The sequence below is a fragment of the Rhinopithecus bieti genome, unplaced genomic scaffold (assembly GCF_001698545.2).
Source record: "Rhinopithecus bieti isolate Rb0 unplaced genomic scaffold, ASM169854v2 scaffold_574, whole genome shotgun sequence".
Lineage (NCBI taxonomy): Eukaryota > Metazoa > Chordata > Mammalia > Primates > Cercopithecidae > Rhinopithecus > Rhinopithecus bieti.
Genome location: NW_016803605.1, coordinates 2,219,518 through 2,240,509, shown reverse-complemented (window position 1 = coordinate 2,240,509; position 20,992 = coordinate 2,219,518). Strand labels below are relative to the sequence as shown.

The 20,992-nt window shown below is 41.6% G+C and overlaps 1 long non-coding RNA gene across 6 annotated transcripts in view; it reads left to right on the top strand.

Moving 5' to 3' along the window:
• Positions 1-11,488: 11,488 nt before the first annotated feature.
• LOC108540441 (uncharacterized) overlaps positions 11,489-20,992 on the top strand; it is a 50,923-nt gene continuing 41,419 nt past the window's right edge. For 5 of the 6 annotated variants that reach the window (XR_001888677.1, XR_001888668.1, XR_001888676.1 and 2 more), the window contains exons 1-2: positions 11,489-11,859; positions 15,859-15,975. This is a non-coding gene — a long non-coding RNA (uncharacterized LOC108540441). Of the gene's footprint in view, positions 11,860-15,858; positions 15,976-17,668; positions 17,890-20,992 lie in introns of those variants that run through there. The other variant, XR_001888681.1, reaches the window with a different exon arrangement.

The window sequence follows — 20,992 nt, the reverse complement described above, 5'->3', positions numbered from 1 at the left end:
CAAGAATCTACAAGGAACTTAAACAAATGTACAAGGAAAAAAAAAAACCCCATCAAAAAGTGGGTGAAGGATATGAACAGACACTTCTCAAAAGAAGACATTTATGCAGCCAACAGACACATGGAAAAAATTCATCATCACTGGTCATTAGAGAGATGCAAATCAAAACCACAATGAGATGCCATCTCATGCCAGTTAGAATGGCGATCATTAAAAAGTCAGAAAACAACAGATGCTGGAGAGGATGTGGAGAAGTAGGAAGACTTTTACACTGTTGGTGGGAGTGTAAATTAGTTTAACTATTGTGGAAGACAGTGTGGCAATTCCTCAAGGATCTAGAACCAGAAATATCATTTGACCCAACAATCCCATTACTGGGTAAATACCCAAAGGATTATAAATCATTCTACTATAAAGGCACATGCACACATATGTTTATTGCAGCACTATTCACAATAGCAAAGACTTAGAACCAACCTAAATGCTCATCAATGATAAACTAGATAAAAAAAAATGTGTCACATATACACCATGGAATACTATGTAGCCATAAAAAAGATGAATTCTTGTCCTTTGCAGGGACAAGGATGAAGCTGGAAACCATCATTCTCAGCAAACTAACACAGGAACAGAAAACAAAACACCGCATGTTCTCACTTGTAAGTGGGAGTTGAACAATGGGAACACATGGACACAGGAAGGGGGATATGACACACGAGGCCTGTCGTGGGGTAGGGGGCTAGGGAAGGGGTAGTATTAGGAGAAATCCATAATGTAGATGACAGGTTGATGGGTGCAGCAAACCACCACGGCATGTGTATACTTATGTGACAAACCTGCACATTCTGCACAGGTGCCCCAGAACTTAAAGTATAATAATAACAAAAATTATTGCCTATCAGAAATACTTGTCTCATTTACCAAGAACAGTAAAGAGACCTAGAGCATCCCTAAAACCAGTTCTAAATCATATTTCCAGGAAGATGAGGCAGACATTAGAACTCAGGGCAGCTCTAGGAAAGTTGGAAGGCAGCTAAGAACCCTGGTGTACCCATGGAAGAGAATTCATGGAACACAATATTAACCAGCTGTGTCCAACGGCAGAACAAGAAAAATTACTAACACTATTAACAAAGCCTCTCCCAAGTCTTATGCAAAAAAATGCTTTTTACCATGAGATTGTGCAAAGGTAACAAACTCATGGTCAACAGCCTGAATCAATCTACAGCTTTGTTTTCTTTGTCCATGCTATTTTTTTTTTTAACTTTAGTTACCTCAGTGGCTGTAAGGTAAATGGATGTACTTCGGTCAAGAATAGGCCAAGGCAGAAATCCAAGCCAGCGTGGCTCAGTGAGTTTGGAGTTCAAGTGCACAGTTCTACTTGTTATATAACCTGTTTGTCTAAGTTCACATTTGGCTAGAAGCCACTATTGTCTGCAAAACGCATAACTGCCTTCTAACACTGTACGTATGGCATACGCCCAGAGGGAGAGAGTGAAGCTGCTGACTGTCTAGGGAGAGATGGCAGATGGACAGCAGGGGGCCAGAAACCAGCAAGTGCTCCAGGGGGTGCAGCTGTAAGTGTGGGAGCAGCAGGAGCTGCAAAGAGGGGCTGCAGCCAGAGCAGGCAGCCGAGATCAAGGTGGACTGTGTGAGAAAGCTGCTAAATAAAACCATATTTCACCTGCCTATGACCCCCTGAGTGTCCTTTCAGCTATCTGCTACTCATCCCCCTCCTTCCCTCAGACCTTGGCATAGGCTGGAAGCCTGAGGAACCTGACCCTTGATGTGACAGTGGCTAAGATTACAACATTGGAAACCCTCACTTAATCTGGATATTTCGAGTTTCTTGGAATTGGAAGATCTATTCCCACATGAGAGCCACCAGCTGGGGCTAAGTGGCTCAGTACCTTTAGATGTTCGGAGTTCTCATTTAACTTTTTGGTCTGGTATCTCTATGTATGTGAATTGGAGACCCCAGTAGAAGGAGAATGCATGCAATGACTTGTTAACTCCTCCTTCGATCCCTCAGATTCACAAAGCCCTTGCAGGACTCAGCTCTGGCTAATGATTCACGGCATCCTTGGACTCCTCACCTGACCATGGCATCAGCAGGGCAATGAGCCGGCTTCCCTTGGATGTACTCTTCTTCCTTCCTTGTCTGTGACACCCTGGCAGATCACTGCTTCTCTTTTAGAAAACTTCTGTCTTGAATTTTATCCCTTTCCTTAAAAACTGCCTCCCTTTTGTTCTACTTGGGTGAACCTAATACAATTTCTAAGAACATCTGTAAAGTTAATTCATTTCTGTCACCTTGTGTTTTGAACCAAACCAAAAACCTGTACTAATCTTTAATTTATAACAAACCAGTGGTGCATGAATTTCACTAAATCATATGGGACTAAAGACAGACTTTGTTTTTATCCCAAGATGTATTTGGTGAAACCCACTTAATTTCATATTTGTGCAGTGAGTTGAATAAAACTAGCTACTCTGTGTGCTACTGGGGGTATTAAATATATACCCAGCTTTTTCAACCTGCGACATTTTCCTAATTCTTATCTGAGAAAATTTTCTTCTGTCAAAAGAAATATTTAGATCAGGTAATTTCTACCCTGAAAAACAGATGGATTAAAACTTCTTTTATCTTGTTAAGCAATTGCACACAATTTACATACAGTAATAGTTCTGTCCACAAAACCAAGTGACAGCAGAATAATGGGAATTATAATTATTACTACGAAATGTTAGGTATCTTAGTGAGAAAAATTCACTTCCCTTAAGGTGATCTGTTTCATGAGCAAGTTGTCCTGTTTGTAAAGAACGAATTTGGGACCCCAGTAGGCTGAAGTTTCAGTAGGTTTCAATCAATGTATTTTACTATTGCAACTCGGGAAGAAGATGACAGTGGAGGCAAATTTCTAGCCAATCAATTTTTTGGTGATGAGAAATAGATTTTGCCCCCACTCTTGGGTCCACTTTCCCTTGGGAATAACCTCCTGTGGTTTGTTCTCTGTAACTGGAAGCACAGGCATGGGGCATAAAGTTGAACACCACAGGAAGCAGGGTGTCTCTGAAGTCCACACAATATACTCAGGAGCCCACAGTGTTTGCTAAATTCCATTTCTGACCAAAATGCAAGAAGCCAGTGACAGCCCTCAAGTAATTCGATGATGAGCCATCAATCCACGTGCCCTGTGTTCAGGGTTGCCAGATAAAATATAGAACAAAGGATGCAACTTGGGATATACTTATCCTAAAAAAAAAAAAAAATTGGCTGGCCAGGTGAGGTACAGGATGGGCTGCAATTTAGGACATAATTATGTGAAAAATCTTCATTGCTTATCTGAAATTCAAATTGAACTGTGCATTCTGTGTTTTCATCTACTAAATCCGACAGCCCCACCACTCTCACCAGCGCATCACCCCTGCACCTCATTCTATTCTGGGAGGGTTTGTTTTAATGAAAAAGGAAACAGCAAATCCACATTCCACAAATGCTGAATGTCAAAAGGGTTTGGGTTTCTCTTTGTGCAAGAAATAATAAAAAGTGGCCCCAGACACATCCTGAAACTCCGGATCTGACGTGTATGCATCAAGGACTGGCAGCCCTAAACTTTTGTGTTTGGAGAAATTTATAATTTAATTTTTATCACACAATTGTTTATAGTTAAGAGTAAAGTCAAATACTGCATTTTGTGTATATGTGTGTATGTGTGTATATGTGTGTTGAATATGTGTATATATGTGTATGAGTTGGTGTGTATTTTTCTATGTGTGTATTGAATGTGTGTATATTTGTGTGTGTGTGCATATGGGAATGTGTGCATGTGTATACATGTGTATCTGTGTGCACGTGCTTATGGACATGTGTGTATATGTAAGCGCATGGTGTGTGTATATGTATGTGAATATATACATGTGTATATGATTTTGTGTCATGCGTGTTGGTATGTGAGTGTGTATGTTTCTTCTGTATTTGTATGTGCATATATTTGTGTGTGCAATGTGTGTGTGTATGTGTGTGTAGCATAATGGTTATGAGCGAGGGTTTAGAGCCACCTTGCCCTGGGGTAAAATCTGTTTTGCTCTTACCATCTATATGACCTATAGCAGCCACTTCACATTTTTCTGCTTGGGTTGTCTCATGTGTTGAAGAGAGCTAATAATAGAAGCATATTGTGGGGTAATTGAAAATACTTAATAAGTTAATAGAGCTCATGTATATAAGGCATTTAGAATAGTGCCAGTTACATAAGAAATCCTCTGTACTTGTTGGTTATTATTATTGCTGCTGCTGTTATAATTGGCAATATCAAGTTCAGGTGAATTTTTTCCCCCTAGGAATCGGTTAACCAGTCTGTGCCTCAGGTTCTTCAACTAAACCTTGGGGGTAAGGTGTTAGGCCATTCTTGCATTGCTATAAATTAATACCTGAGAATGGGTAATTTATAAAGAAAAGAGGTTTAATTGGCTCACGGCTCTGCAGGTTGTACAGGAAGCATGGCACTGCCATCTGCTCAGCTTCTGGAGAGGCCTTCAGGCTTTTACTCATGGCAAAGTGGGGGCATGCACTTCACATGACAAAAGCAAGTGCAAGAGAGAGAAAAGGGAGATGCCACACATTTTTTAAAAAAAAGATCTTCTGTGAATTGAACTCACTCATTATCAAGGGGATGGCGCTAACCCATTCATGAGGGGTCCAACCCCGTGATCCAAACACCTCCCACCAGGCCACCTCCAACACTGAGGATTACGTTTCAGCATGAGATGTGGCAGGGGCACAGATCCAAATTATGTCCGTTAATGATAGTACTTACCTCAGTTAACGACAGCACTTACCTCTGAGAGCTGCTAGGGAAAGGAAATGAATTAATTCCCATAAAGCATTTGGGGAGACAATGGAAGATACTGGGTAAGAATGAGGACTTTGCAGCCAGAGGCCTAACTAAGCATGACTCTCACCTTCACCAGCCTTTAGAGATGTGATCTTGGGTTGTGACCCTCTCAGCTTCTCTGAGCATCAAAACTCTTTATTTTTGAATTGGGGAAGTGAGAGCACCTCTATTTCATGGAGTCATGGTAGGAGTGAAATGTCAGGCATGCAGTGAGGGACAGTGCACAGAAGTGGTTGGTTTTTGATGTGGCTATTTGGATATTATTGAAGGGGTTGATAGCACTCTTTCCCACCGTCCCTTTCTTGGGTCATGGCCCTTCCTATTCCTTCTACTAATCCACACAGTGTGAAAAGCAAACTGTGCAATGTCTTACCTAAGATCTCCTGACTCCTCCTCTAGCATGTTTCACTCTGGGCCCTTGACAAGCATTAACCTGCTCATCTGTGTCCATGGGAGAGCAGGAAACTGCTCTTCTGTTCAAAAGAAGCTTTGTCCATTCAGTGTGCTGTGTGTGACGTGGTTCATATTTTAACACTGAAATGAGAGGTTTATTGTTTGTGAAAGATCCCAACGGGGTATTGCTCTGAAAATAAGTTTCTAGTCATGGTTGATACGACTCCACCCTGGGCTAGGCAGCATAGCGTCTTCTTCAATGAAGAGTGCAGGTTTCAGGGACATTGCCTCTGTTGAAATCCAGCTTCCATCATTTGCAAGCTATGCTCTTCATGTGTATTTCTTCATCCCTTAATCCTCTGTTTCCACAATGAAGATCTTAAATAATTGCACACCCCTCAAACAATCATTGAGTTTTAAATGGATGAATAAATATCATATGTCAGTGCCTAGGGTAGGACAAATAGTCACTGAAACAAAGCAACACTCCTTATAAAATGGCTAAGTGTTAAGTGGACTTACTGTGTTCAGACAGACTTTGTTTAATAAGTGGCCAAAATTGGACGTTGAGTAAAAATTACTTAAAACTGCAATTAAAGTGGCAATGAGGAGGTTCTATTTCAGCCAAGATGTAATAACGGGGAATGAAATTACCCTCCTACCAGAAACAAACCAAACCAAACCAAGTATAAACAGTCACTGAAAGAAGATAAGAAAAAAGCAAGGCAGGCCCCACAACCGGAAACTCTATCCCTGTGGTAAGCTGGACAATTGTAGGGCTCGTCTTGCTTTTTCCGCATCTTTCAGGAGCCAACATCCTCTTTTGCCTGATGCCCAGTGTCTTGCAAACAGCTGTTTCATAGACTTTTTAGAAGCAGCGGTTTTATAAAAGCAGAAATGGGAGCTTGCTCTTCTCTAAGTTGGTGGGAGGAGGGGAATCACCTTATGGGCAAGTTCTGACCTGGTCTCCTAGCAATGTGGTCTTCAGCATCCTTGGAAACAGCCAGGAAGAAGTGACTATACTCCCAAGATAGCCAGATGTGGGGGCAGATTTTGATGAGAACAGCAAAGTGAGGACAATGAAGACTCTTCTCCCACTACAGGGGCTTGGTGGCTCCGGTGTTGAGCTTGTGGGACGTTGCTTCTGTCTGTATAGCAGCGATCGCAGAGGCTCAACCTCCCTCCTTCAGAATTGTTCCTCCCTCTTCCATCCTTCCTGACGTTTCTCAGCTTTTGAGCACTTGCACTGTGCCGGGCACTGAGGTAAGCACTTTATAGTTACATTTTTACTTCTGATATTTTATTCATAATGGTGTTTTTGACCCAGAACTGAGGGAAAACATGTTGCCTGAGGTCACCCAGTTGGTGGGGAGGCAGACTGAGAGGAGTTCTTGTGGTCTATCCCAATCCCACGCTCCTCTTTGCTGCCAGACTGTGGGGCTGGACAGGGCGTTCCCAGAGTCATCACCACTTTTCAGTGATCAGAGTGGGACAGAGGAGGTTGGGACTGGGGCCACCTGCCTGTCTGTCCCCAGATGCCTACCCTGGCTTCCTTTGGTCTTGCTCTCAGAACCCTGAGAGGCCCAGGGCTGCACCATATGTTCAGTGCTTCTTTTCTTTCCTCTGGGCCAACGCGCTGCAAGGAGAGTGCCTATCCCCCTCCCAATTCCTCCCCCAAGCCCCTGTTTCCTACTTCTGTGAGGCTCACTCTGAAGAGAAAGACATCTTGCATGTGTCCAGCACTACTTAACATGATGCATTGGTGAGCACACAAGTGGGATGTGACAGAAGAGGGTGCTTGGTGAACAAGACCTCTTTCAGATTCTCCTGCCTCCTGTGACCACCCCCATTCCTATCCCCAGCCACACCAACCCAAACCTATGTTCTCTGCAATAGCAAGGCCTCATTCTCACCTCTGGGCAGCCTGGGGTCCTTGTCCCTTGCTGAAGACTAAAGAGGACTGAAGGAATGGAGGCCAGGGCCACAGCTGCTTCTTCCTGGGCCCAAGCAAGAGTCTCTGTGGCCTTGCAGGGCTCTTAAGGGAAGCACCTTTTGGGTTCCCACAAGGGCATGACGAATTCCTCATCCTTTCTCCCCGTCAACAAAAAATGGAGCAGAGAATAATTTTCAGTTCCCTGCAGTGGCCTCTAGGAGTGACTGCTATGTCCTCTCTGGGGACATCTGAGCTGGGATGGAGAGTCCTGTGACTGAACAGGAGCCCTGACCCTGGGGGTCTCACACCTCTCAATCAAGGGGAAACACACTTCCTGGCTTGGTGGCAACCATAGCCATGGCTTGCCTCCATTCATTCATACCGTAGGTTAAACCCCATGGCTCTCCACCAGCTCCTGAGCTTCCACTTCTCTTCACATGTCCATCCTCTCTGTCTTTAGAATCTTCTCTCTCCACCCCAACTCTTCTTTGCCCTCCTTTCTCCATTTTTATCTCTGCTCCTCTTTCCCCATCTTCCTGGTTCTCTTTCATTCTAATCTCCTTGCCATGTGCCATGAGAGGACTTTGATTATCTTCCTCCATGCCTGTCCCATCACTGAAAACACTATACCTGATATTTTTTTCATATATTGTTGGCCACATTATGTCTTCTTTTGAAAAGTGTCTGTTTGTGTCCTTTGCCCACTCTTTATGGGGTTGTTGGTTTTCTTCTCATACATTTGTTTAAGTTCCTTATAGATGTGGATATTAGATCTTCGTCGGATGCATAGTTTGGGAAAATTGTCTTCCATTCTGTAGGTTGTCTGTTTACTTTGTTGATAGTTTATTTTGTTGTGCAGGAGCTCTTTGAGATGCCATCACACACCTGTTCAGAATGGCTATCACTAAAATGTCAAAAAATAACAAATACTGGTGAGGTTGTGGAGAAAAAGAAACTCTTATACACTGTTGGTGGGAGTGCAAATTAGTTCCACTATTAAGGAAGACAGTGTGGCAATTCCTCAAAGACCTAAAGACAAATACAATTTGAGCCAGCAATCCCATTACTGGGTAGATACCCAAAGGAATATAAATCATTCTATTATGAAGACATATACATGCATATGTTCACTGCAACACTATTCACAATAGCAAAGACATGGAATCAACCTAAATGCCCATCAATGACAGAATGGATAAACAAAACGTGGGACATATATACCATGGAATACTATGCAACCATAAAAAAGAGAATGAGATTGTATCCTTTGCAGGGACATGGGTGGAGCTGGAGGCCATTATCCTGAGCAAACTAACACAGAAACAGAAATCCAAATACCATATGTTCTCACTTATAAGTGGGAGCTAAATGATGAGAACACATGGACATATGGAACAACAGACACTGAGGCCTGTCAGAGGGTGGAGGGTGGGCAGAGGGAGAGGATCAAGAAAAATAACTAATGGGTAGTAGGCTTAATACCTGGGTGATGAAGTAATTTGTACAATAAAACCCCATGGCACAAGTTCACTTACGTAACAAACCTACACATGCAACCCTGAATTTAAAATAAAAGTTAAAAAAAACAAAACACTATACCTGAAATCTGTTTCCCTTCACTCCCCTCTAGGAATGTCTAGACAGCAGAGCTAACATGCCTCTTAATTGAGATGAAGGTGCACTTCGGGGATCTTGACTCCCAGGACAGGTTTCTTTCTCCTCCTCCATCTGAATCCAAGACTCGTTACTACAATGTCATGACCATGTGTTGGGTTTTTCCTGTGTAAATATGGTACCTGGCCCCAGGATACTTTGATGATAAAGATCTTGCAGTTTGGCAGGAAGAGCCCCAGAGCAGAGGCCATGCATGGAGACAGACCTGGGAAACAAGACCTAGGCCCAAGGGAACCAACTCCTGGAGGTCAAGATGCAAGAGCTCAGATCTCTGGATGACATCAAGGGCTAACAGGAACAGAGCAGAGGCTGTGCTGGTGTCTGAGCTAAAGTCATACACCTGTACCAGGGGTTTTGGCAATTTAGCCTATGATGGGCTCCACTTGGAGACTCTTAAATGAACAGCAGAACAGCACTCAGCTCAGAGAATTGAGACCTTGTGGGAGAGACAAGGCATAGAATCTAAGATCTGTAAAGCCTGTGTGCAGAGACCTGCCCAACTATGAGATATCTGGTTTTCCAAAGAAGCCTCCCAGAGAAAACAGGTACTGACATTGGGCTGGGGCTCTCATCCTCCCGTTTGGATTATTCTTGGTATCCCACGAATATTCAAAATAACTTTTCTGATATTGTATATGGGAACAGGCAATTGAGCTTCCATTCGATTGAGCTTCTCGGCCAAATCAACTTTCACACCTCCAATGCTATTATTAAAGCATTACTAAATGCCATAATAATTAGCATTTATCAACTGCCTAATAAATGCCACATTTTAAAATGTATCTTAATTTTAGGTTAATTCTTACAAGATCTTTATGAATTAAAGAATAATATCCCCAGTTTAGCAGATGAGAAAATGCGACGGATCCGGGGGGGGGGGGGGCAGCAGGGGAAAAACTCTGCCGTTTAAATGTAGTCATGGAAAGACCTGGTCTTTCTGCATTATAGCCCCATAACACACAGCTGCTATGGTCACCCTGGAATCCTGAATCTTGCGGAAGATTCTACTGCCAGGCTTACATCATTTTCATTGGTCAGAACCCAATCACATGATCTCAACCTAACTGCAAGGGATGCTAGGCAATGTAGTCCAGTCATGTGGCTAGCAGGAAAATGAAAGGGGCTTGGTGAAAATTCGCTCTAGGTCCCAGACTTGGCAAATAATACCAGATTTTTTCCTTCCAAGCCCACACTCTTAACTACTGTACTCTGTAAGTTCTGATTTTTGAAAATTTCATATTAAACATGATAATTTTGCTAGGCTATTTCCCCAGTGACTCCTCTATGATAGACAACATAAGGTTGGCTATCTCGTGGTGTTCATATAGGGCACATTTACGTAAAATCCACATGTTCCACTCTTGCTGACTCCCTCTATTCTCAGTTTATATTTTCTTCTTATTCTATATACTCATGGTTTTGTGGATACTCCTAACACTGTCCTTTATCTCTCACCTATTTTGAAGACTCTCAGGTAATTTTATTGTTCCTTTCAGAGCACAGTATGGGTGCCTCATCTCAAAGATACCACAGGATGATAGCTTACCAGGAGGCAGATGAAATGGAGAAAACACAGCTTATTTCTCTCTGAAAACGAGAGCCTCTTATTGAGAAGGCTGCCCTCTATGTTGGTATGTCTTGTCTCATCTTGTATTAGTGCAGCTCTGCTCCTCAGTGATGACCCTCTCAGAAACATGCCCTCTCTAGGAGGTGTGGATCCCTCATTATGGAACTATGAGGCCTTTGGGTTACACACGAAACTCTGCCCCCAAAAGTTGAAGAAACCAGTAGCTTATAGAAATTCTTGAGGTTGTGGGATGGCAGATAAGAAAAGAAACAACTTGCTAAAGCACTGAAACTTTGCTTATGAGATAAAAGACCTGACTGTAATCAGCTGGAACTGATATGGATGACTGGAGTTTGTACAGCACGAGCCTACTGACATCACAGCCTGAATTTTCACTGCATGTTTCATACTAACTTCCCCTGCAATTGCACATGAGTTAGTGCGAAAAGATAATTGTACACGCTCAAGGACTTTCCAGACCTCCCCTTTCCTTCCATCAATTACCTACTAATCTCAGAATCCACTCCGTGAACTTTTCCCAATAGAAACTAGCACAGGTTTGAGCTTCACTCCTGTCTCCTTGTGAGTCAGCTTGCAGTATAAAGCTTTCCTTTTCTCAGAAACCCAGTGTCATAGTACTGGCTTCCAGCACATTGGACAGTGAGCCCTTTTTGCAGGATAACGCACATGGGCACCGTTCTCTCTCCCCTCTATTTCTTGCTGCCTCTATTAGTCACAGTCTTTTCACTGCTGTAACAACCCCCAACTGCCAGTGGTTTTCATCATAAAGATTTATTTACTCTTTGCATTACAATCCCAAGTGTGGGGGGCACTGTGGAAACCTCTGCCTTATGTAGTCATTTGAAGACCCTGGTCTTTCTGCATTATGACCCCATAACACACAGCTGCTATGGTCACCCTGGAATCTGGAACCTTACAGAAAGTTCTACTGCCAGGCTCACATCATTTTTATTGGCTGGAGCCTAGTCACATGACCCCAACTTAACTGCAAGGAATGTTGGGCAATATAGTCCAGTAGTGTGGCTAGCAGGACAATTAAAGGGGTTGGGTGAATCCATTGCTCCTGCCATCACCAGACTAAAGACCTGCTCTCTCATCCAGTAATTATTATACTCCCTTGTCTCAATTAAGCATCTTTAGCCATGGATGGTTCATTTTATGGGTAGATGTGACTCCTTAGAGTAAGGATCAGTGGACCATGGCCTGTGAGCCAACTCCAAGCAGCTGCCTGTTTTTGTCATGTCCAGCAGTCAGGGATTGAGTGGGCAAGCACTGTGGGCTGCAGACACCAAGCTCCACCCTGATTCCCCTCCACTCCCAGAGGTTCCATCCAGCTGGCAGGCTCACAGCACTGCAGCCCAGCATCTGAAGTGGTGAGTAACATGGAAATAGCAGATGGGGTGGAGAAGTCAGGAGTTTTCTTTCTTGTACTTTTATTATATCCTCAGTTCTGCCTCTTCTTCCACAAAGTCTAAAATATGCACCATCTGGTCCTTTATGGGAAGTGTTTCTGCACTTCTATCCTACAGAGACAATTCCCACCTTTGGAAATTGGAAACTCTTACCTTGATTTTGTTGACTAGTTTCCCACCTTGAAGTTTGTCCTGGGGTAAAGTGTGCGAATGTCAGAGGCTTCTGTAGAAACCCCTAGTCCACTTTTACTGACAAATCAAATGAATAGTTTCAGTCCTGTTTGGGCCTATTGGTGATTGCCTGATTGAAACTGTGCTTCTATTGGTCCAGGCTCCCTGGGACAAAAAAAAAAAAACAAAAAAAAAAACAAAAAAAAACATATAATCAGTGCAATTAATTTTAATTTTATCACATGCACATACAGCCATCTAACTACCAGAATAAATAATATTCATTGAAAGCATTCGGGAGTAGAAAAGGAGAAACACCCACAGCAAAATTTACATGGTTTAATTTAAATTTACATAAAGACTAATTAGTTTCTCACATTTCTTAATGGTTGGAACAAAAAGAGGGAAGAAGGGGCAAAAAAATAATTGCTTCAGTTAATGTGTGAATAGTTGGTGTTTCATTTCAGAATGACTTGTACAAATTTAGGGGATGGTGAGAAATGGTAATATTAAAACATTTGAGAAGGGAACCTTATCTTCATCCACACATTTGGAAATGCAGACTCCAGTTACTATTCTCATAATTATCACCAATATTTAGTGTTTATCAGATCCCAGTGAAGGGACAGGCAAAAGAAAGAAGTTGCTCTTATAATGGTAACTACCATGAAGTTTGGTATTTTATTGAGCCAGGTGAGTCTGAAGATATATATATATATTTCCCACTAGAAACTATCTGTCTGTCTGTCTCTCTCTCTCTCTCCAACCCGCAACAGGAAGGCTGAGTTGAAGGGCCTTTTGCAGATCAGATCAGGATAGAATCAACCCCAGTGTATGGTTCTTAGTTCATTTTCATCCCTCTCTCCTTTCTGTCCTTGTTTTCTTTTCTTTTTTCTTTTAAAACAATGTAAAACACAGGTAGCCATGGGTTTGGTTGATCCTACTCCTTAGTTTATGGTCCTATCACGATTGTTCCTGCCAGGCCCTCTCATTTTTCCCTTCTCTCATCTACCATCACCCCTTCCTGTGGAGGTGCCCATGTGCTTGACGTATGCCCTTGTGTGGTATCTTTGAATCTTTGCATACTGTATAATTACAGGTTGTGTATGCATGTGTTTTAAATTCACAAATATTGGACTGCGGTCTAGATCTATATTCCCCTTAGTATTATATTTTGAAGATCCTCTGTGCTTCTCTTGGCAGCTCTGGTTTATTGTTTCTGTTCGTTTCCATGAAAGAGCTTCTGTTTCCTGCTCCTCTCTCTTTCCACCCACCCTCCCAGAGTGGTCCGTGTCCCAGTAGCAGCTCATTCCACTTTGTTAGTATGAGTTGTTGCCTTGAAGGCTGGCTTCAGTGCATAGAGAAGATTATCTGTGGCTCCTTGCCTTTTAAATTACTAATCAAAATATTCAAGTAAATAAAATGCCAAACTTAAGATTTTCCGTAAGTCATTATGGTCAACTTACAAGTTTAATATTTTATTTGCAAATCTATTTCAATATTTATAGGACAATTTTGAAAGCCTTAACTAAATTTCTTTAAATATTTTAAACAGTATTTGTAAATTGAATATATCCACTCTCTTGTTAAGCAACATAATAACCAAGCCCAGAAATATTAATAAATAATGTTATTTTTACATTCTATATTGTTTTTGTATATTAGATTAATTTCTTATACTTTTCAACTTAAAGACAAAAGTCAAAATTGATTTCTAAATTGCATTTTCCCTGGAAAAGGAAGATGAACCTGTAATCTAATAAGACAAATTGTCTTAACAATTACAAATGTTTTAAGTACCAAAAACTTCCCCAATTACTTCTTACCTTAGCAAATAAATACAATATACAGATTTGATATAATTCATCATGTTTTGTTGATTCTAAATTTTCCTGAGCTTAAAGAGATACCAAGGAAATCATTTTAATATTTCCAGAAAATTGGAATTACTATCCCAGACATATTGGAATTTATTCTTCAAAAATTGTTCAAGTCACTTCCTCAGTGGGATTCAATTAGCTAAAGATTAGAGATTTTCAGCTGGGAGCAGCTCCGGAGCAGCAGATACACTGGGTGATTTTTCCCACCCCATGGACTGCCTTGTTCGGCCTTTTCAAGTGTTTTATTTGTCCCTGTTTCAAAGTGCAATGACTTTACAGCCCAGCACCTTGCATTCCAGTCCCGCATTGCCCAGTTCTGATTGGAGTCAGACCTCCTGCTCAGTTGCTTTAGCCCTTGATGAGACTGGTGCATTAGCTACTGATTTTGTTCTGCACGTTTTCCACATTCTTCCTTCCTGGCAGGGACACTGATCTTCCAGACATTATGAGATACACACACATTGGCATTCTGCACGCTTCTTGTGTTTCTGTCTGGCTCTGTCGTTTTAGGGACTAATGCCCTCAAGGACACACACCTTCCAATATTCCTGCCTCAACGCTCAATCAATTGAATTGGCTCTGCTGAGGTCACCCTACTCCACCTTTACTGACAAATCAAATAAATATTTCAGTCCTGTTTGCACTGTTGATAATTGCCTGATTGAAACTGGACTTCTATTAATCCAGGCCCTCTGGGACAAAAGAATCATACAATTGATGCAATTAATTTTAATTTCATTGCATGCACATATAGCCATATCATTACTAGAATAAAAAACAGTCATTCAGTGCATTTAGGAGTAGAAAATGAGGAACACCACAACAAAATTGATGTGGTTTTGTTTAAATATACGTAAAGAGTTAGAAAAGACTTTTAGGCCTTTGAACATTCAGTACCAAATTCCGTTCCACATTCATTAAATTTCCTTAGAGAAATTAAATGACATTTTAAAATGGCTGTTCTTGTCTTATTACTTAATAAATCCTAAATAATAGACAGAACACATAAAATGTCAGTTATTATAAAACATATTACATAGTTCCGTTTCAACATATTCTAAAACATCCTACAATTGATACCATTAATTTTGTCACGCATACATACAGCCATGTAATTAACAGAATAAGTAAAATTCTCCCTCTCTCACACCCTCACACACACTTAGAGAGAGACACATACAAATACCACACACTTATTTCAATAAAAATGTGTTATTATAGTCTCCTTTTGAATCCTTTTTTCCTTTGAATATAATTAACTCACCACCTTTCATTAACTCAACTTATTTCAATAATTAATTGCTGTGAGTTCTGTTTTTAAAGCTTGGAACAGCTGGGCTCCTAAAAGCCCTTTATTAAATTTCTCTGCTCCTTTAGCATTTCTTTTGATATTTAAAATGCATTCTTGCTTTCCAGCAACGTCAGCAAGTTGCTACCACCTTCTGAATTTATTTTTGCCCCAAGACTTGGAACGAGCCAGTCTCCAATGAGTCCTGGATTCTTCCAACTGAGTTAGTTTTAGAGACCAGGATCTCAGGATCCAATGGGCATTGACGGTTGTCCAATGGGTTGCCATTATTTTTTGGCAACGTTTAGATATTGATTTTGGTTAAAGGTTGACCTTGATAACTCAGATTTAAGATATTAGATTTATACCCAACTCTTCTTTATTTCTTGCAGTTTTCTCAGCCACCAGGCCTCTTTCTGACTTCAGCTGCCATCCCCTTACTCCTGCATGGTTCCCCGGCCTCTGCCTGCCTTCTGCATGAGCCTGTTCCCTGAGGGCTGTCTTGTTTTTTGGTTGATTAGTTGGTTGGTTGTTTTTTATCTCAGCCGACTGGTCTTCTCAATCCACACACTCTCTTTTGATATCTCACCCACTTTTCTATTTTTTGTTTGTTTGTTTCAGGTACTGTCCCTAGGCTGATGACTGCCACATCTTTCCCTGGGCCTAAACATTCCTCTGAGATTCAGATGTGTGTCACCAACTAGAGAGCAGGCTTGGAAGTTAAAAATCAAGTTTTCAGTAAGTTGAGATGTTTTGCTTCACATAGACAAATTTTCACTTTGACAGAAATAGTTTGCTTACTCAAATGTTTGTATTGCTAGAAAAAGAGATTTTTTAAAACCATCTCCTAATGCTATCCCTCCCACCTCCCCGCTCCCTACAACAGGCCCGGGTATGTGATGTTCCCCTTCCTGTGTCCAAGTGTTCTCGTTGTTCAATTCCCACCTATGAGTGAGAATACGCGGTGTTTTGTTTTCTGTTCTTGCGATAGTTTGCTTAGAATGATGGTTTCCAGCTGCATCCATGTCCCTACAAAGGACATGAACTCATCCTTTTTTATGGCTGCATAGTATTCCATGGTGTATATGTGCCACAGTTTCTTAATCCAGTCTGTCACTGATGGACATTTGGGTTGATTCCAAGTCTTTGCTATTGTGAATAGTGTCACAATAAACATACACATGCATGTGTCTTTATAGCAGCATGATTTATAATCCTTTGGGTATATACCCAGTAATGGGATTGCTGGGTCAAATGGTATTTCTAGTTCTAGATGCTTGAGGAATTGCCACACTGGAATTATGTTTCTCTGACCATAATATTGAACTTAAGGCTTAGCACTGTTAAGTTCATTTTTTTAAATGATAATTCTGTCACCTAAAATATTGAAAAGTAGCAAGACCTGGAAAAAAACTACATACAATAAGCACAAAATCTGGAGTCTGAGGATCTCCCGTGTTGATTTAAGATTTGTTTCATAAAGAGTTGTTTAATGAGGCTAATTCCTCACCAGGGTCTTGGGCAAATTAAATAAGTTATCTGTGATGGAGTAAACACTCACGGATACATCGCAGAGCATATTGCTATTATTGACACAGAAACATGCTAACACTGGCAGCAGATGGCTGTTGATTCTGGCTCTGCCACTAAGCCTTTGTCACCAGTTATAGTACAATGTCCTGTCGTTTCCTGTTCTCTCAGGAATGAGCCATCCATTGATGGGTTAAACTCCAAGAGTAAATGCAAATAAAATCAAGCTAATCTATTGTTTTATAACTACAAAATTAAATGAATTAAAGAGAAGCTCAAGCAATATGTGTAAACTTATCTCTTTTTTATCTCTTTTTAAGATGGAGTCTCACTCTGTTGCCTAGGCTGGAGTGCAGTGGCGCGATCTCAGCTCACTGCAACCTTTGCCTCTGGGTTCAAGCGGTTCTCTGTTTCAGCCTGCCAAGTAGCTGGGATTACAGGCACCCTCTACTATGCCCAGATTTTTTTTTTGTATTTTTAGTAGAGACGAGGTTTCACCATCTTGGCCAGACTGTGTAAACGTTATCTTATTCTTCCCCAGTATCTGTCTATGCTCCTGGGATCTCAAAACCTAGACTAAGTTTAGTCTAGATAAACATGCCTTTTCTCTCGACTGGTGTACACAGAGCCTCTTGTACAGTTGTTCCTTGCAGAGTTAATAAGTGAATAACTTAAATATCTTTAATAAAAGTATTAGCTGATTTTTATTGATCCCTTAGCATATGTCAGACACTATTTTGCTATTGAGCAAAGATTGTCTCATTGCATTAGCACAATAATTTTGGAGAGTGTAACAGAGTAGGCTCTATTCAGGCTATATACAGTAGCTACTGAGCATACTAATACAAAATAAATTAACGAGGGGTTAGAAGCATTACCATATGCACTTTGTCTTTTACAGATTCTTAACACTTGAATTAAAAGGAGAATGGTCATTAAACAGAAACTGCTGCTAAAAGTGACAAGCAACTTAGCAATACACATTAGGAGCAAAGATTATAATTTATGCAGCATATTTTCATATACAGGCAAATCTGATACAGAAGGAAAAACAAATGGCTTGGAATAAAACAAAATCCTTAAAATGTGTAAGTCTCTGACCTCAGATAGAACTTCAGTATGAACCAGCTGCAGAGCAGCATCCTGGGGCCAGTGGGGTGGGGAGGTTCATTGTTGATTTGCTATTATTCTGTGGGTTGGGTTGGATTTACATTTGTGCCTTATAAGGCAGGAACTGACTCACCAAAATAAAATAAAATAAAACAAAATAAAAATAAGCCAATTCATATCCTTGTAAAAATGAGAGTAAGCATACCCAATAAGTGACACAGTCCTCATGGTATTTTATGACAACTAAGTATATATTAAGTAGCTTAAATCTTCAGGCAACCCACAGGGAGCAGTGCTCTTGTGGGGGAGGAAAGTGAAAGATACTTAGTGAAGGTGTGACCCTGCAACCTCCTACCCTCAGTGAGACCCCAGTCAGTGTGGACCACAAATCACCTAGAGACATCTTGCCTGCTGGGAGGCCTGTCAACCGGTAGCCACAGCTGCCTCTTTACCTACTTTTCTGGCCATGAATCCAGAGGCCATAAAGGAGTCTGGCACACTCCCCAGCTCCTTGTGTTATTTCTGGAAATCCAACTTTGCACCTGCCTCTCATGATTGACATCCTCCACCCAGGCAGCCGCAATCTTCTGCTTGGGCCTTAGGTCTGCTACGATCTGAGTGGCAACCTCTTGACATGCCTCAAATTTCATTATGAGTAATCTTTTAGATTAAGTGTTGCCTCTTCTAGTCCTCTTTTTCTACTCTTCAGAAACAGTTAGAAGATGGTTTCTTACCTAGTAGGATCTGTTGACCACTCATTATTTCTAGAAAACTTAACCTTTTAACAAGGGTTCCAATACCTACTTGAACCTCCTCTTCAGGCTGAGAACAGCTGAGAGCCAAACTCCCTTCAGGGAGTTTCCACGGATGAAACGCCCTGCGTTTTATGTGGGAAAGTGGGACAGCAAACACTGATGGGAGAGCACGCTGCAGGCTGGCCTGACATGGAGGATATCAGCTTAATTAAAATCCGTCTCTCATGTCTTACATTATGGCTTTCTGAGGTATTAAATGACTTGAGGTCCTCTAAAGACTTTCTTTCCTCACTAGTGTTTCTTCTCCCTCCTGTCTATGAAATTCTAATGGCGACATCCTATCCACCATCCATAGGAATTACAGATCTGCCTCTGACCTGAGCACAGACACCACTGCTGAAAGAGTTTAAGTGGGCAAAACGGGAAAATACCAATACAAAGCCATAAAGCAGTGGCTGAAATACCAGTGGTTGATTTACTCTCCTCAAAGGGCAGAGTATGGTTATGACACCAGGGGACCTTAAATGTGTAATTATGGCTCTAATCTTAGGCTTCCTAGTGTCAACTATCAGCTACCCCAGAAATACCATCAGACAAACATGCTGATGAAGTAAAGCTGTTTGTTATCATTGCTGCAGCAAGAAAACCTCACCTTGATTGAGTGTTGGTAATCTCTCAAAAAGGGGGGGGTAAAGGAAGATATATGTCAGGTCCTGGTACAACAAATGACTGGTGATCTGCGACCTTGGAGGAAAACACTATTTCTGTAGAGTTTATTGAGCCATTTTGACCATGCCTAATTTTCATGCTTGTGCGGTTTTTAGAAGCACACAGCAGCATAAGGTATGACCTCTCTGATTGTTCTACTTTGTCCAGGATGCTCCTTCTGTCAATTTCTTTCACAAGGAATAAAAGCATTTTTAGGCCGGGCACGGTGGCTCATGCCTGTAATCCCAGCACTTTGGGAGGCTGAGGTGGGTGGGTCACCTGAAGTCAGGACTTAAAGACCAGCCTGAACAACATGGTGAAACCCAGTCTCTACTAAAATACAAAAATTAGCCAGGCATGGTGACTCATGTCTGTCATCCCAGCTACTCAGGAGGCTGAGGCGAGAGAATTGCTTGAACCTGGGAGGTGGAGGTTGCAGTGAGCCGAGATCGCACCACTGCACTCCAGCCTGGGCGATGAGCGAAACTCCGTCTCACACAGACAAAAACAAAAAAGAAAAACCAAAAAACAAAACAGTGTCTTTAATCTCATCCCACCAATGTAACATTAGGGTCTCCTTGTATTACTTATTCTTCTTGTGCCCTAGAAGAACTGTTTTTGTTTTCACAGCAGAAGACTAGAAAGGGAAATGCTCAAAGATCTTGTTAGTAGTGGGACTTCAGGCATCTTAAGAGAAGACTGCTTAGCTCACATACATACAAGACCTAAGCATCAAGCCAAGGCTGCAGGATAGAGTACACCAATCACAGGGCCATCTGCAAAAGGTGGCTTTGGTGGATTGATTGATTGGAAGTGGCTCTTTCCATCCCCCGTTCCTTGTTTGTCTTTCTCCCACAGATGTGTGAAAGAAATATATTTCTCCATAAGATGTCCTCAAGCAGAGAACTGGCTGTCTCCAATTTCTCCAGGGACATGTTCTTTTGCTATTATTCTGCACTTACACAGAAGCATGACTCTCTTCTACTGGAAAACTCACAGGGCCATATACACGTAAAACAAACAATTTTGAATTCAAAAAACCCCTTAGAGTGAATCTTAGAAGCATACACAAACCTTTTCTGTTTGTTTTACTTGTATATGGGCCTCTATTTGTATATGTTTGTTGTTTACAACAAACAGATCTTCAGAACAATATAACCTTTGGATTCTGATGGCCGTCTACCCAAAAAAAGTGGGGGCTCTGGGATGCAGCATTGTGTGCAGTGTCAGAGGCTAAGTTGATACATTCAGAATCAGAATTTTCTCTCCTGTTTCTTATGGCTACCGGCTCTTCATAAAAGAGCCCAGCTGAGAATCGGGTTATCTTTAGGGCTCTCGACACGAGAGGAAAGGAGGGTGGTGAAGGTAGGGGCTGACATTCTTACTTGTCTACCCATCTGGGAATTTTCTTGCTGATAGAATCCTGATGTGACTGCAGTGCAACATGCCCACCCGCAGTACATAGATTCTGATTGGCCACAGCCCACCCGCAGTACATAGATTCTGATTGGCCACAGCCCACCTGCAGTACATAGATTGATTGGCCACAGCCCACCTGCAGTAAATAGATTCTGATTGGCCACAGCCCACCTGCAGTAAATAGATTCTGATTGGCCACAGCCCACCCACAGTACATAGATTCATTGGCCACA